Here is a 19365-nt window from a genome sequence, read left to right on the forward strand (position 1 = left end):
GACTCTGCTGTTGCCTTTCCGAGATAAGTTCAGAAATGCGCGGCATCGCCTTGGCAAGTGCCACTCTCATATAATTTTCGCAACGAAATCAGTTTCATTTCTCCGTGTGCGTGCGTGCGTACGTGCTTGTGTGTGTGTATTTACAGATTTGTGTTTACCTAGTTGTATCATACGGGAAGGGGAGTATCTCGCAACATCTAGTTTGTTCTTAAATCCTTGGATGGTGTTTGTACACACTACTGTTTCGTCCAATTTGTTCCAGACATATACCACTCTGAGTGGATTTTTTCAGATCTCTTCTACAACTATCCTTTTTGAGTTTTTTTTTTTTATGTCCCCTTGTTTTTCTTCTATCTCACTTTAATAAGTCGTCTCTGTCAAGGACTTCCATGTCTCTCATGATTCTGTAAATGGCCAATAGATAGCCTCTTTCTCCTCTTTGTTCCAGGGTTAGTAGTTCCAGTTTAGACAATCTTTGCTCGTATGTCAATTTTGAAAGTGTTGGTGCCATCTTTGTCGTTGCTCTTTGGATTCTTTCTATTTTCCTTATATTCTTTTTGTACTGGTTGTGTGTGTGTGTGTGTGTGTGTGTGTGTGTGTGTGTGTGTGTGTGTGTGTGTGTGTGTGTGTATGTATGATTCACCTTGGTCTTTGGATCAAGTGTTGGACTCGTGATCGACAGCTATTTCCCTCACGGAAGAGAGCTCATAGCTTGTATGTGTATGTGTGTGCATGTGTGTGTGTGTCAAGAAAACATGTAAACAATGGGCGGGACAGAACTTACAGGTTGGTAGCTTGATGAGCAGCAATACTTAGATTGTTGATTTCTTCTCCTAAAGGCTCCAACAACTCCTTGCGCTAATCATCAAAATCTCCATCAATCTTATTGATAGTCTGGTCTTCAATGACCCATAAGATGCACTCGGTTTCATGTATAAGTCGTTCATCCTGAGATACAATGATTACCCCTCTCTTATAATCCCGAATGGCTTCAGCAAGAGCATCAATACTTTCAATATCCAAATTGTTGGTAGGTTCATCAAGAGTCAGTACATCTGGTGCATTGAGACAGAGTTCTGCAAGGGCTACTCTGGTTTTCTGACCACCTGATAAGGCCTTGTTTTTGATGGTGTGAGCATGGCAGAATAAACCAAAGGTTCCAAGGGCTTTACGTGCTTTTTCATAGGGCAAATTAAACAATCGCATGAGATACTCAGTAGGTGATTCCTCAGCTGTCAAATGCTTACCAGAGTGCTGATCAAACCTTCCAATTTTCAAACGGTGTGTGTGTGTGTGTGTTTGTGTGTGTGTGTGTGTGTGTGTGTTTACCTAGTTGTATTTTACGGGACGAGAGCTATGCTCGTAGTGACCCATTTTCGTATCTCTCTGCATCCAGTTTGTTTTTAACATTTTGTATACTTTTGGCACTCACTGTTTCCCCGTTTAGTTTGTTCCAGACATCAATCACTCTGTGTGGGAAGCTGTTATTTTTCAAATCTCTTCTGTAATTGTCTTTCTTTAGCTTCTTTTACCTTCTTTCTTTTAGCTTTCTTTAGCTTCTTTTAGCTTCTCTTCTCCAGTGTCTGTTCCAGTGTTCCAGTGTATGTGTGTATTTACCTAGTTGTATTTTACGGGACGAGAGCTATGCTCGTAGTGACCCATTTTCGTATCTCTCTGCATCCAGTTTGTTTTTAACATCTTGTATAGTTTTGGCACTCACTGTTTCCCCGTTTAGTTTGTTCTAGACATCAATCACTCTGTGTGGGAAGCTGTTCTTTTTCAATTCTCTTCTGTAACTGTCTTTCTTTAGCTTCTTTTAGCTTCTTTCTTTTAGCTTTCTTTAGCTTCTTTTAGCTTCTCTGTTCCAGTGTTAATAGATGTAATTTATCCAATCTTTGTTCGTATGTCAAATTTGAGAGTGTAGGTGCCATTTTTGTCGCTGCTCTTTGTATTCTTTCTAATTTCCTGATGTTTTTTTGTACTAGGTGCCTATAGTGTCGCAGCATACTTCAATTTAGATCTTATCAGTGCAACCACTATTTTCTTTACCATTTCTTCATCCATGTAGTCGAAGGCCACTTTCATCAACATGGATGAAGAAATGGTAAAGAAAATAGTGGTTGCACTAATAATACCTAAATTGGAGTATGCTGCGACACTATGGGCACCTAGTACAAAAAAACATCAGGAAATTAGAAAGAATTCAAAGAGCAGCGACAAAAATGGCACCTACACTGTGTGTGTGTGTGTGTGTCGTGTGTATGTGTGTGTGTGTGTGTGTGTGTGTGTGTGTGTGTGTGTGTGTGTGTGTGTGTTTGTTTGTGTGTGTGTGTGTGTGTGTGTGTGTGTGTGTGTGTGTGTGTGTGTGTGTGTGTGTGTGTGTGTGTGTGTATGTGTGTATGTTTGCGTGTGTGATCTCAGACCTCACCCGATCCCCTGAGACTGACTCACCGAACCCCTGGGTTCGATCGAACCCGGGCTAAGAACCACCTCTCTCTCTCACTCTCTCTCTCTCTCTCTCTCTCTCTCTCTCTCTCTCTCTCTCTCTCTCTCTCTCTCTCTCTCTCTCTCTCTCAAAAAAAAAAAAAAAAAAAAAAAAAAAAAAAGGCCAGGACTAAATCTTAAATGGGAAACGTTCGGTTTTGTAGTTCTTACTTAAGAGTAGCATTTACCTATAATCCATTTCATTTCAAGATTCTTGTCTTAAAGGATTTGTACAGTGCAGGCTGACACACTTGTACAAGTAAACTTGTTTTTCACCATTCTGACCATGACTTCTGTTTACATTTTCCCAAGAATGGTAAAACTGAAAAAAGGATGAGACAACTACAGAGAACCGTTCTGGAACGAATAGAACAAAGAATATAACACAACGAAATAAAGTGCCCATATAGGGAAAATCTTGATATTCCCTTTCTAGTGTTTAAGTCCTTGACCGAGGGAATAATATTAGTGGGGAGATATTTTCAAATTCCCGATGGCATTTGCTATAAATAGATAAGGGGGCTTGGTAGCACGCAGGGGAGCCGGTGCTGAAGTAAATGAGGGCGATCGGGTAAATGAATTCAAGGGATCAGAGGAGCAAATTAGGGAGATTGTTATGCCAAGAAGACATTGGCAGCAGACGGGGAAGGCGGTGACTATACAAATTTAACCCCTTTGTTATCGAGGATGATAATTAGAACAGCCTGGTGGCAGCCAAATTGAAGGGAAATACCACCAGGTACAGATGGGAATAGTTCAGAGGTTATATAATTTATTCTCCTTCTCACGTCATACGTGAAACGAAGTAATGTTTCTATTTTTTGGTAGTGTCTTTTATGTCAGTTTAGAGGATATCAAATGATTTTGGGTACCGTTCTCAAACATTCCAGCCCTAATCACTTATACACTTATCACTTATACAGGGGTTCAAATGTTCGATCAATATCTATCAAATACATTTATCACTGACGTTCGTCTAGGGCTTAAACGAATTCAGCCTATGAATATTTGGATTTCCCTGATTATGTTATCTTATAAGTGAGAAGGCATATATTGTATATGATTCTCGTTTTTATTGGCAAACAGCAGAGATGCTGAGCGGCGAAACTATTCCTATATGATAAAATCATATGGCCTTCAGCACACTCCTCAACAATCTGACAATAGAAATCAACAAAAAATAAGCCTACTAAAATCAATCTCGAGCAGCAGAAAGTAATTCTAATCACAGTCTACAAACAATCCATAAGAAACACACTTGACTGCGCTCCCACAGCTTGGTTCCCGACAATGAGAAAATCAGACATACTGTAGGCCCTTTAAACAATATGCAAAATAGTAAAGAAATGAATCTTAGTCATTGGAAATGAATAATGGTGAAATATTGCAAAGCATTGTAAAATATCTATAATGGAATATAATGAATTCCAGAAAAAAAGGATAACAAGATATATTCTACATTCTGCTGAGCAAGTTCTTCATATTTACCTCATGTCATTGAATCTGCACATTCTTCATTTACAGTTACGACATTTATTTTACCATCTGCTTCATTCAAATTTGATCTTTTTAATGTTTCTTATCTTCCGACAAAACTACTAAAATTAAGGCTTCTCCATATTTTTTTTTTTTTTTTTTTTTTTTTTTATAACAAGCACCCGGCTGACGCCGGCCATGGCTCCGCCATGGTTGCTTGGCCTGCGGCGCTGCTCGCTTCGCCCACGGGGTGCTTCGCGCCCCAGGGCTCCGCCCTCATTGTTTTAATGTATGATTTGTTCGGTTTGGTTTAGATAATAAAAGAGAGGAACCCATACAGGGTTTTTTTTTTATTCAGTACCGGTAATAACAACATCTTTGGACGCTTTAGGTCGTTTACGTGGTGGAGTCCTAACTTCGTCTTCCGAATCATCATTGTCGTCATCGTCACTCCATCTCTTTACCGCCTTCACGATGAAGTCCTTCATTCCTTCTTGCCCCTTCTTCACCTTCTTCATTTCTTCTTTAATTTTTTCTAATAATTCCTCTAAATCCTAATATTCAATTTTATGGTATTCGCCAATAGACTCACACATACACACACACACACACACACACACACACACACACACACACACACACACACACACACACACGAACGCACACACGAACGCACACACGCACACACACACCTACGCACGCACGAACACGCACGCAAACACACACGCACGCACACACACATGCACGCACACGCACAATATATATATATATATATATATATATATATATATATGTATATATATATCATATATATATATATATATATATATATGTATATATATATATATATATATATATATAGACAAATATGCACGCACACAAACACTATATTATATATATATATATATATATATATGTATATATATATACACACACATATATACAGTATATCAATATAATTAATGTATATGAATATATATATATATATATATATATATGTATATATATATATATATATTATATACATATTTATATATAATATATATATATATATATACATATATATATGTATATATATATATTTATATATACATATATGTCATGACACCCAGTATTGAACATATCTGGGTTGCGTGTACAGATGGAAATTGATATACGTTATTAGTTTCTTCGATCACTACTTTTGGGGCTTGGGGCCAGAAGAATTTCCCTCACTTGAGGGTCCGTTGTTAGCTGGCGGGTTTCTCGCCTGAGCCAATATCAATGGCCGATGCAACAACGTGAGGAGCCTTTAAAAGGCGCAGCAATCATATTGCTTTGACCCAGGCTCCAGCTGGTGGGGTTCTCCGAATTCCTGCAGGGAAATTAATTTTGTCCTGCATGGAGTTTTCGGCTGAAGGACTTTTCGGTGAAACTGTCTTACCGACTCTTTTGTCGATAAATGTTTGACTGTAGTATATAGAGCGGGGAATGTTTTGCTGTGTTCTGCCCTTAGCTGGCAAAGGTACCGTTTATTGGATTGTAGGTCGGCTTTTTGAATTTTTTTCTGACATGTCACCCATTTCCAAAAGTGGTGTTGTCGCTCCTTATGCACGGCGTCGGATTCCCCTCGCATTTCGTCGACCACCTAGTCGTATAATCGTCAAAAACTTCTGAGGACTTGCACTCTCGGAGGACTGGCAACCTCGGAGGACTTGCACCCTCGGAGGACTTGCACCCTCGGAGGACTTGCACCCTCGTAGGACTTGCACCCTCGGAGAACTTGCACCCTCGGAGGATTTGCACCCTGGGAGGACTTGCACCCTCGGTAGGGCTTGCACCCTCGGAGAACTTGTACCCTCGGAGAATTTACAGCCTCGAAAGGCTTACTGCCTCGGAGAACTTACTACCTCGGAGGACTTACAGACCTTCCTCTCAAAGACATGTAACATTTTTAAAATGTGTCACCTTTGAAATGTTTTAATCTAATTTATTATTGGTAACGATGATCGTCCATGGCTCAACGATGATCGTCAACGGCTCAACGATTATCGTTCTTGACTCAACAATGTTCGTTCTTGACTCAACGATGATCGTCCAATTCTCAACGATGATCGTTCACGGCTCAACGATCATTATCCACGGCTCAACGATGATCGTCCACGGCCCAACGATGATCGTCCATGGCTCAACGATGAACGTCCACGGCTCAACGATGATCGTCCACGGCTCAACGATGATCATTCTTGACTCAACGATGATCGTCCACTGCTTAACGATGATCGTCCACGGCTCAACGATGATCGTCCACGGCTCAACGATGATCGTCCACTGCTTAACGATGATCGTCCACGGCTCAACGATGATCGTCCACGGCTCAACGATGATCGTCCATTGCCTAACGATGATCGTCCACGGCTCAACGATGATCGTCCACGGCTCAACTATGATCGTCCACGGCTAAACGAGGATCATTCTTGACTCAACAACGTCCATGGCTCAACGATGATCGTTCTTGACTCAACGATGATCGTCCATTGCTCATCGATGATCGTTCACGATTCAACGATCATCACCCACGGCTCAACGATGATCGTCCACGGCTCAACGATGATCGTCCACGGCTCAACGATGATCGTCCATGGCTCAACAATGATCGTCCACGGCTCAACGATGATCGTCAATGGCTCAACGATGATCGTTCTTGATTCAACGATGATAGTCCATGGCTCAACGATGATCGTCCATTGTTCAACGATGATTGTTCACGGCTCAACGATCATTATCCACGGCTCAACGATGATCGTCCACGGCCCAACGATGATCGTCCATGGTTCAACGATGATCGTCCATGGTTCAACGATGATCGTCCATGGCTCAACGATGATCGTCCATGGCTCAACGATGATCGTCCATGGCTCAACGATGATCGTCCATGGCTCAACGATGATCGTTCTTGACTCAACGATGATCGTCCATGGCTCAACTCAACGATGATCGTCCATGGCTTACTGGCTCTGGCTTGAGAAGCGTTACAAAATCACCACGTCAACACAGGGGCGCGAGGCGTTTTGCAAAACCACCCAAAAGTCAGAGAACCCATCCAATTAATTTTTTAGTAGTACTAAGATGTTCCTGTTTACTTATTCTTTCTCTGGAGGACGTCGGTTCCACGCAATAGGCACTCATCAGTTCTTGCTACCAACATCATATTGACGCCAGTTTGTTAACTCACAGCAGTCCCCTTACTGATCTTTTCCATATTTATCCAGCAATATTTCATAATTCTATTTCGACTATTTTAGATAACATTTAAAGGCACAGAACACCCAAAATAAATCTTCAAACACAGAGCGTTGTCGATAACGTCCACACGTTCCAAACTTCCCTGATCGCTTCAACGTATCCAAAGTGTATCCCACCACTAGCCTAAGAAGAGAAGCTGGGAGACGGCACACGAAATCTTGAGCTTCTTGTAGACCTCGAAGAGCTTTAGGATCCTTAAGATAAAGCCAAATTTCGTTATTGGAAGCATCTAGGTCAAAACTACCACGAAACTAGACATCAAGGTCATGGGGACTGTTGGGATGCTTTCATAATTATGTTGGTTAACTTTATCGACTGAGGGGGCACATTCAACGTCAATTTTCATCACATCCTTATCTATTACAAGCCACTTCAGAGGAATTCTGGACAATCATCATCCAGAAAAAACAACAACAACAGGATAACAAAAGACGTGTACCTACTCCAGAACAACGGCCCTTTGCATAAGAGGCAAGGTATCCATGAACAAGGCTATTGACTGTGGGTTCAAGTTGATCCAACTCGTTTTCCGTACTTACCACACATGAAGAAATAGCTCCGTGGTCTTGTGTTCGTGGAGAAGATGAAAGCTGCTGTAATAAATCTTTCGGAAGGATTTACAACGAACTTTTGTGGAGGGTCTGAAAACTATAACAAAGAAGGCTCATAAGTGTTTGTCTGTGAGTAATAAATATCTTATCTACTTATCTATTTATAATTTCTATTCGTTATTCATAGATTTTCTATCTTTACTATTTTATGGTCGAACTATGAACTTTTTTAATTTTCTTATATTCAACCTTTCTCCACCAGCCAATTTTATTTAGCTGCCTTCCAAGGTTCAAGAATCTTTAGTCAGGATTGTTCACTATACAGTCTCTATTACGGCAAAATTCAGACTATTTTGTTTAACTGAGGATCAGACCCTGGCCCTCATGGGCCTCGACTATTCAAGATCCTGTTCAAGCCGGGGTTCTGACCCTCACTTGAATAAATTCCTACGTTTGCGACAACAGACCTTACTAACGTGAAGAGACTTTTCATTTCTTGCCAATGTAGTCCAAGAGACAGGAGTACTTTATTTCCCGGAATTTACCAACAATCTAATGGATATTTTTGGAAAGGGCCTACCCTGGGACATTAAAAAATAGGGTGCTTAAAAGTTGGGAGTAGTGGGTTTGGATTTTATTTACCATTTCTTTTTATCAGTAACTGATTTTCCACTTTTCTCCAAAATATTGAGATAGAGGCAATTGAAATAGGTGTATTTCCTCTCGTATTAAATAAATGATAAAGAAATGTACATCAAAATGTTTTTCCTGATCTCTAAATTTGTTTGATTTTAAACAAATCTATTTTTATGACCAAGGGTGGTAACCAGAGGTCAAACAGTCAAGAGCATGGTCCAAAACTACCGGATTTGGGGTTGTACAAAATTTCTGCTAATTGAAAAGCCCCAATCAGCCAAAAATCTACTAAATAGTCATGGAATGTAAAGGTAATATATCTAGACAAATTTCAAAACCTACACTTATTAGATTATTTAATTTTGTATTATTTCTTGTCCATTAAAGCACTGTAAAATCCTGCATCCACTGGTTAAATTATGCCAATAACTGATAGTAATAGATGGAATCATAAAAAGTAGGTATTTTATGCGTGTTTCTAAACAGATCGTGAAAGTAGACCTAACAAGGAAACACATGTGGTCTCTAGGCCTACAGGCCTACATTTATAGTGTATTATGTACACTTATGTACTGGTAGTGCCATCTATCCCTTAGCCTTTTTACTCCCGTAGGATTCTACACGTACACCGTACTCAGCTTTAAGGTTGTGTTAAGTATCTGGCTGTGTTAATCATAGGCATTTTTGACACGGTCTCGATGATTTATTTATTTATTTATTTATTTATTTATTTATTTATTTATTTATCTATTTATCTATTTATTTATTTATTTATTTATTTATTTATTTATTTATTTATTTTATTATTTTTTTTTTTCAGGCTGCCATTGCAATTGTCTTGTCCGGCAAGCACTAGTGGCTGAGTTAAGATGTATATTCCACCTTCCTAGAAACAACTATTCACAAGAAGATATCTAGCAATTTGAGCAAAAAGCAGGAAAGACAGCAACAGTAATGTTGCAGAGAGGCCAAAAGCAGAGTATGGGATTTAATATATTTAATGTTACACCCAGCAGGGCTTCTTCAGAAGTAACAGTGGACAAACATCTGATTCCTTATATAGCCCGAGTTTGAGGGGAGAAATGAAAACAGTGTTAATAAAACTTGTGCAACTTGCTTGTCACCTCATTACTAGAATTGCTAGAGGTTTATTTAACGTAAAGAATCCATTATTTTGATTGATATTATCAATAGTATATATAAAAGCAGATTTGAAACTATAAGAGGCTGGTATAAAAGCTGGAAGAAAGAGGGGTAGAAGAAGGGTGTTACAGTTTATGAGTTAGGTGTTTATGAATACAATATAACGACCGAGTGAGTTGCCTAAGTCCGCTTTCCGCTCTGTGTAGGTACATAATGTTTCTATTTATAGATACTAGCCGGGGGTTCGGGTGAATTGCTGACATGGTATTCCTTTGTAACCTAAGTGAGATATACGGGTACTCGAGATTATTGTAAGTAAACAATATTGCCACATAGATTTATAACAACGAATCTGATTGGTGTACAAGTGAAGGAGGAGAAAATTCAATTTATGCACGATTGTAAGATAACGCCCTTTGGGAATGATTTTGAATCAAAAGTTAAAGATCATGGGACTAAAGAAATAAGAATTAACTGAAAAAATACAGAATATTTATACATATCAATTATCCTAGACAGAAAAAAATATAGTGAAGTGAGAGAAAGAAGACTATCAATGAAAATATCAAAACTAGAAGGACTAGAACTTGACAAAGTTAGATGACTGGAGGTAGCAAAAGGGAGAAAGCGACAAAAATGGCAAAAGTGGCGAAAAAATCTACGTTTCATAGTTTGATTTTCATATTCTATTACCTTGCAACTATCCCAGTTAGCAATGTGGCCTTTATCGAATCTGTGTCTAATAATGGTATTATTCATACTATAATTTTTCATATATTTGTGTTCCAGTACTCTTTTCTCAATACTAAGGAAACTTTCACCAATGTAAACCTTGTTGCAATCTTAGCATGGCACACAGTAAACACCTGCTTGACGCTCATTTACTTACATTTATTATTATTATTATTATTATTATTATTATTATTATTATTATTATTATTATTATTATTATTATTATTATTATTATTATTATTATTATTATCATTATTATTGTTGTTATTATTATTATTATTATTATTATTATTATTATTATTATTATTATTATTATTATTATTATTATTATTATCAATATTATCATTATTATTATTATTATTATTATTATTATTATTATTATTATTATTATTATTATTATTATTATTATTATTATCATTATTATTATTATTATTACTATTTTTATTATTATTATTATTATTGTTATTATTATTATTATCCTTATTATCATTATCATCATTATTGTTATTATTACTATTATTATTATTATTATCATTATTATTATTATTATTATTATTATTATTATTATTATTATTATTATTATTATTATTATTATTATTATTATTATTATTATTATTATTACTATTATTATTATTATTATTATCATTATTATTATTGTTATTATTACTACACACACACACACACACACACACACACACACACACACACATTCCCACACGCTCACACACACACACACACACGACTCGGTGGCATAGTTGGTAGAGCGCTGAACTGGGAAGCAGAAATGCTCCCAGCAGCCAGTTCGAATCCTGCCCAGGGCCGAAATTATTTCGGTATCGCTGTGCCTCGGGTCGTTACTCTGACTCTCGTGGGCGGGGAGTTGGGGGTGTGTGTGTGTGCAAGGTTGCATTACCCATAGATCGGACCTACGAGCTCTGAGCTCTCTTCCAGGAGGGAAATAGCTGTCGATCACGAGTCCAACACGTGATCCAAAGACCAAGTGAATACACACACACACACACACACACACACACACACACACACACACACACACACACACACACACACACACACAACTTGTGGCGTGGCACAGTTGGTAGAGTTCCCGGCTTCCTATACGGAGGTCTGGTTTTGAATCCAGCCCAGGGCTAAAATAATTTCAGTATCGCTGCGCTGCGGGTTGTTACTCCAACTCTCGTAGGCGGGGAGTTGGGTATGTGTGTGCGTGGAAGGTCACACCATTACCTATAGATCGGTCATATACGAACTTTGAGCTCTGCTGGAAAGGAAATAGCTGTCGATCAGGAGTCCAACACGTGATCCAAAGACCATGGTGAATCACACACACACACACACATACACACACACACACACACACACACACACACACACACACACACACACACACACACACACACACACACACACACACACACACACACACACACACACACACGCAGCTTGAGCTTCTCGCGGAAAGATATCAGTATCGCATAGTAACTCAAATGCACTAACAACCGTGTTAACAGGCACATATGCTAATGCCAACAAATAACGGAGATTCAGAGCGAAATCTGCATCCGCTTCATATTTTCTTTCTAGTCCATTAGCTTGCATGACACGAAAGATACACTGAGAAAAATGGAAGAAACGTCCTAATACTATTGGGAATTCTTTTTTGCATGCCTTTATCATTGCAGGTTCAAAATCAAGAGTTACCTAAGAAGGAGAAGAAAAATGTGTATTGATCTTAATTTTCTCTTGAATCCATTATATGTATATAGCTGATAGAATAACAGTGAACGTTCCATCATCATACCAATGGTCACTATTTGCCAAAATATGATTGTTTCGTGTGGTACCAAAACTTAATATGCGATTTTCAGTTGGCCCAGAGTCGAACAGTAAAAATTCATCACCTCTATACGTTTTCCTATATTTGTTTGAAAAAGTCAATTCACTTCGGCACTGTGGGAGTGGTGGCAGACAATTACAAGCAGCTGCTTCACTGTAATTCTTAAGCTTGTTCGACATTAATGCATGAGGTGCTTCTGTGGAAGATTTAGCCTTTTTACGTATGTTTTCCACGATTTTCTGTGCTTCACTATCAGCTGCGTCACATTCGTTTCCTTTACAATTTCATTCACACGTAGTCACTCGCGCTTTGCACCTTGTCTTGTGATATTTGTCACATTTCCAGTATGTCTTATCTTCACCCTGTTTGTCTTCATAAAAGAAATAGCCATCACTAATCAGCTTCTTTTCTTTTACAGATTCTATAAACTGAAGAGGCATGATGGGCAAGTGAAAATCTTCGTACACTAAATACTTTACATTTCTAACGGTAGCAAGGGAACAATATTACTGTTTGGCAACTCAAGCAAATTCGGTGATTTAGTACTTTGGCTGTTTCATACTTGATTATTGACTAATTATAAACAAGTGTACAACCATAGAACTATCTCACCCACCTACTTGACAATTCAAGCTAAATCGGTGAGTTAATGCTTCTGCTGTTTCATACTTGATTATTGGCTAATTATAAACAACTGTACTACCATAGTCTTAACTATTTACTTATTCCACCTACTTTGCAATCCAAGCTAATTCGGTGATTTATTGCTTCCGTACTTTCATAGAGATTTACCATGATTTTCTTTTTCGATGAATTGTGTATATCGATAAATTGAACGTGTCGATGAATTGTTGTCGGTAAATTATTGTCGATGAATTGCTGTCGGTGAATTATTGTCGGTATATAAGTGTTTGTGCGTATATATATATATATATATATATATATATATATATATATATATTATATATATATATATATATATATATATATATATATATATATATATATTGTATCTTTCGGGCTCAGATTCTCACTAATACACAGTGTTAAACACGACAGTATTTCGACACTGATTAATTTTCTTACTGAGATTTTCAAATATTTATGACGTAAGTGCCAAACTGAAATATCCAAAACATTTCATTGATACTTCATATAACTTTGCTAAAAAATCATATCATAACCCCAATCCAAACAATCACTTTGTCTATAACAATTGATTAGTATTACCCTTTAATAAAAACATAGTCAATGTCCCCAAGTTACTTAAGAAATTCAATGTTAATGTAGACTTTAAGAATAGTAACACTGTTAAAAGATACCTCATCAACAATTCAAAAAACTGTCCCAAAGGTTGTATATACAAAATCCCCTGTAAATCATGTAACCAGTTCTGCATCGGTCAAACAGCAAAAGACCTCGAAATTAGAATCAAACAACATAAGAAATGTGTTAAAGATGGAAATATGTCCAGTGGTATTTTCCAACACCTCAGTACTTTTAACCACCCTATTAATTGGAAATAAGCTAAAATAATAACTTATTGTAACAATATAGTCGAAAGAAATGTAATCGAAAACAGTTTAATCAAGACCACACAAGATGATAATATAAACCTTAATCTAGGATTATATTAACTAGACAATTTTATTTGTAAAGAAATTTCCAGAATGTATAAGTTGTAATGCAGTAAAGTTGGTCCACACTATTTCCCACTCTGTACCTTTTCATTATATATTATTTGCACTGAAAATTATAATATAAACTAAACAAAATTGTAAAAGGAAATTATAAAGTGAATAAATTGTAACCATGTAGGATAATTTCATTTGTTAAGAAATTTCTAAGAAGTATGTTATAACCATAAAAGATATTTTATACCCATTGTAAGCATTGACGGACAGTTGGACCACACTATATTGTATGTACCTCATGCACCTTTCACTATTTATCATTCGTTCGGAAAAAAATATATTAATATTAACTTAACAATTTTATTTAAAGAATCTTTTTTTATAAAATGTATAAATTGTAAACATGTATGACATTTCCGCACCCACTATAAACGCGGACGGACAGTTAGTCCATGGGTACTACCTCTCCTCTCTCACCAGGATGTCTCCACGTTCCCTTTGTTTCCCACCTATATATTCTGCACCTTTGTATCTTTCACTATGTATTATTTGCACTGAAGATGTGAATACACGAAAGCGCTCTGCTTTAATATTTTTTCTGTGATCAACCTTGCATTTTCAAGAACACACGCTCCCAGTGTTTTTCCTGCATATATATACATATATATATATATATATATATATATATATATATATATATATATATATATATATAATATACATATATATATATATATATATATATATATATATATATATACAGTGTTACCTCTACTTACGAAAGGCTCTATATACGAAATTTTCAGGTTACGAAACACTTCTTCGGAAAAATATTGCCTCTTGTTACGAAAGAAATTTCAGGATACGAAAGGCGAAAATTTCAAAATACGCGCTGCTACTCACAGCTCCCAGAGTCCACCGAACGTAAACATACTTGTAGCATCCTGTATCTTGGTTTGAAAGTGGCGCGTCCGAGCTGCTCTGCCATTGGCTATTGCCCAGCATCTTCCTGGCATACCATTGGCTAGGAGGGACCTCTGTGTGTATGTGCATACACCCAGAATCCTCTTCGTTTTCCCGTCGGCCCACGAGGATCACCGAAGCCTCAGTCTCACACTAGCGAAATTCAGTAAAGCACGAAGTGTTCCGACAGTTTTTCGTCAGCTTTTGTTAGTGTTTATTGCAACTTTACGTGTGTGTATTAACTTTTATTCACTAAAGGCCCCAAGAAAGTGATGGAGAAAAGTAGTGAGAAGAAGAGAGTTGTTTTGTCCATACAAACAAAGCAAGAGATAATAGAAAAGTACGAAAAAGGGATACGTTTGGTTGATCGTGCCAAAGAATATAGGCGCAATCCATCTACGATCGCCACGATATTAAAACAAAAGGAAGCCCTAAAAGCTACGACTCCTTCCAAAGGCCTCTCTGTCATTTCGAAGAGGAGGTCGGCAGTGAACAATGAGATGGAGAGGTTTTTACTCGTGTGGATAAAGGAGAAAGAGATAGCTGGAGACACAGTGACCGAGACCATAATTTGCGAAAATGCGACCGCCATCTTTAATGATCTCGTAAAGATGGATGCAGGAGAAGGCACTTCGGCGCAAGAACCACACCAGGAGTTTAAGGCATCGCGTGGGTGGTTCGAGAAGTTCAAAAGGAGGACTGGAATTCACTCTGTTGTTCGGCATGGCGAGGCATCTAGCGCCGACCAAAAAGCGGCCGACGAATTTGTGTGAAAATTTGAACAATTGGTGATCGATGAAGGTTGCGTTGCACAGCAAGTTTTTAATTGTGACGAGACTGGCCTTTTTTGGAAAAAGATGCACTCGCTGTACCTTCATCACAGTAGAAGAGAAAAAAATGTCAGGTCACAAGCCCATGAAGGACCGCCTTACACTTACCCTTGGGGATTGTAAAATCAAACCCCTGCTGGTGTACCACTCCGAAAATCCCAGGTGCTATGGAGGGCCAATGCCAAGGCCTGGGTTACCAGACAATTTTTTGTTGAGTGGGTCAATTTGGTTTTTGGCCCTGATGTTAAGAGGTACCTAGAGGAGAACAATCTCCCCATCAAGTGCCTCCTCATTCTCGATAATGCACCTACCAACCCGCCCGGCCTCGAAGATGATATCCTGAAGGAGTTCTCATTTATTAAGGTGCTGTACCTCCCACCTAACACCACCTCTATCTTCCAGCCCATGGACCAACAAGTCATTTCGAACTTCAAGAAACTCTACACGAAACACTTGTTCAAGAGGTGTTTCGACATCACTGAAAACACCCAGCTTACCCATCGTGAGTTTTGGAAGCAGCACTACGATATTGTTGCTTGCCTCAAGATAATCGTCATGGCTTGGCAGGAGGTGACCAGGCGTACCCTTGATGCGGCTTGGAGAAAGCTGTGGCCCGATGCTGTTGCCCCACGAGGTTTTGAGGGGTTCGAGGTGGAGTTGGAGGGTAAAGTTGAGCCTGAAGTTGACGAAATTGTTTCGCTGGGAAAGTGAAATGACGAGGTGAATGACGAGGACATCGACGAGTTGATTCAGGAGCACCACGAGGAGCTTTCGACGGAGGAGCTGAGGGAGTTGGAGGCGATGCAACACACGGCAGTGCAGGAGGAGTTTAGTAAAGACGAAGAGGAGGCAGCCATTATTCCGACAGCCCGAATAAAAGACATTTTAGGAAACTTCTATGAAGTTTCGGAATTTGTCGAAAAGAATCACCCAGAAAAAGTGTTCACTAGTCGGGCTATCGCTCACTATGATGATGTTTGCCTTGCACATTTTCGAAAGATTGTTAAAAGCCGACAAAAGCAAACCACCTTGGATCGGTTCTTTACAAAACGTCAGGCAAAAACCACTGCTGAGAGTGAACCTGAACCGAAGAAGGCGAAAGGTGACAACGATAGCAGTTAAAACAAGAGAAAGATTAAATGCAAAAAAAAAAAAAAAACTTTATTCTTTACATTATGTACAACTCTCATTTTTATGTTTATTGTACAGTAATTTAATTCTAACATGTATTTGTTACAGGTTTTGATGCATTTTTGTAATTTATAAACAATTGATGTCCGATTTTTAAGGGGCTTGGAACCAATTAGGGCATTTATAGGGTAAAAAACGTTTCTACTTACGAAATTTTCACGTTACGAAACGATTTCCAGAACGAATTAATTTCGTAAGTAGAGGTACCACTGTGTGTATACACACACACACACACACACACACACACACACACACACACACACACACACACACACACACACACACACACACACACACACACACACACACACACACACACATATATATATATATATATATATACTTATCTATGTATCTTTTTATCTATCTATCTATTTATCTATCTATCTATCTATCTATCTATCTATATATATATATATATATATACATATACATATATACATATATATATATATATATACATATATATACATATATATATATATATATATATATGTGTGTGTGTGTATGTATGTATGTATATATATATATATATATATATATATATATATATGCATATATATGTATATATATACATATATATATATGATTTGAATTTCTTCTGCTTTCCATCCCATACAGTGTCGTAGGCACAACCACCCCTTTGTATAATCTTCTCTCTACATCCATCACCAGATAAATATTTCTCTTGATATTTTTTTATCCCTCCAAGGTATTTAATAACATCCTTCACTCTACAGTTTATTTCCACCCGATTTGGTCCTAGATGATTAAAACTCCTCTTACTCTCACTTTTTTATTTTAAGACTTACATTCAACTTTTTGCCACACCCATCCCTTATCCATCTCATTTTTTTTTAACCCATATTTACTTTCAATATACCTTTCCAAATTCCATTGCTAACTGTTATGGACCCTCCTCTTTCCCAGTCACAAACATAGGGTCATCAGCCAACAACAACTGGCTCACCTCTCACTTTCCTAAGTTCTTTCTAACCATCTCCAATTCTCTGCCCATCAACTTCACATTTTCTCCTGTATTACCCGTTATGGCGACATAACATATCATCACTTTTAATTCTCTTTGTACCTTATCATTTCCTATCTCTATGTCATTTTCCTCTCCCATCACAAACATTTCCCCAGCTCCTCTTACTGCCACAATCAATCCTCCCCTAACTTGCTCCACATTCAACAACTCTCTGAAATACTTTACATATCTTCCCAGTACCACCTTCACTTTCTTCAACATCCATCCATCTATACCCTTTACCTTTTTCTCTATACCTGACTTATCTCCCTTTCACTATCTTTACGTCCTTACAAAACATATCTTTATTCTTTTCACATATCCTGTCATACTCATAACCATTTTACATCTGCTCTCCTCTTTGCCTATCTCAATTTACGTTTTACTCCTGTCTTCTTTTTGTACCTCTCATGCTACCTAAGTCCTACCTTGCAACCACTTCACATATACTAGCATTCCCTCTTCTACCACAGCCTTTAACTCTTTATCCCACAACCTACTGCCCTTCCTCGTTCCAATACCATTTTTGCTCACCTTATCACTTCCTCCTCAAAACATATCCATTCTTCTACTCCTACCTCCCCTCTATCCCTTACCACCTCCCACACTTCTCTCATCTCTTCCTGATATTCTTTTTCCTTTTCTTTCTAACTCAGTCTGTTCATTCTCAGCACCTCTCTATCTCTACTTTTCCTCCACTCTCAGTAACCCTTCTAAAATAGAAAAATAAGGAATAAAAACAAAACGACACAACAACAACAACAACAACAACAACAACAACAACAACAACAACAACAACAACAACAACAACAACAACAACAACAACAACAACAACAACAACAACTGACACCTACTCACTCTCTCCTTAAAACACAAACAACCAGAATTCTTTTTATATTTCCTAAATGTATCACTGTATAGTCCATCAATACCTTATCAACTACCTTCTATTCACCATCTTTTGCTATGTATACTTATGTTAGGCTCTTTTAAAATCTCTCCATTACGATTCTTACCTAGCACCCGAAACTTCCCTATTAATCCATCTATTAATGCATTAAAATTCCCCAACATCACTATATTCATATTTTTCCCAGTTCTCTAAACACTCATTTAAATATATAAAAAATATTCCCTTATTACATTTCTCACTACTAGAGAGAGAGAGAGAGAGAGAGAGAGAGAGAGAGAGAGAGAGAGAGAGAGAGAGAGAGAGAGAGAGAGAGAGAGAGAGAGAGAGAGAATTTATAGAGGGTGAGAAAGAAGGGATGAGCTCATTTGTAAGGACCTTATACCAACGGGCACTTAGTTTTGAATAAAACTTTCGCGTTTGACCTATGTGATCGGGTAGGAAGGACAAGTGGCGATCATTGGCAACCGTTAAATATCGAGCCCTGATCCACGTAGTTATGATGCGATTGGAAAATTCAAATACCTAAAGCGATACACGATAGGCTAGTAACAAAGATCGTTGTAGCTCACCACACTGGCTTCAAAGGTTCTCCTCTAGTTGATACCAGACGACTTCATTCGTTTTTAGGGGACCTTAAATCAA

General features: G+C 37.8%; 1 pseudogene; it reads right to left on the reverse strand.

Moving 5' to 3' along the window:
* Nucleotides 1–780: 780 nt before the first annotated feature.
* Nucleotides 781–1284, reverse strand: LOC143040559 (ATP-binding cassette sub-family F member 1 pseudogene; annotated as a pseudogene).
* Between the last annotated feature and the right edge of the window lie 18081 nt (nucleotides 1285–19365).

The sequence above is a fragment of the Oratosquilla oratoria genome, chromosome 29 (genome assembly GCF_046742065.1).
Source record: "Oratosquilla oratoria isolate Oo_2021 chromosome 29, ASM4674206v1, whole genome shotgun sequence".
In the NCBI taxonomy this organism is placed as follows: Eukaryota; Metazoa; Arthropoda; class Malacostraca; order Stomatopoda; family Squillidae; genus Oratosquilla; species Oratosquilla oratoria.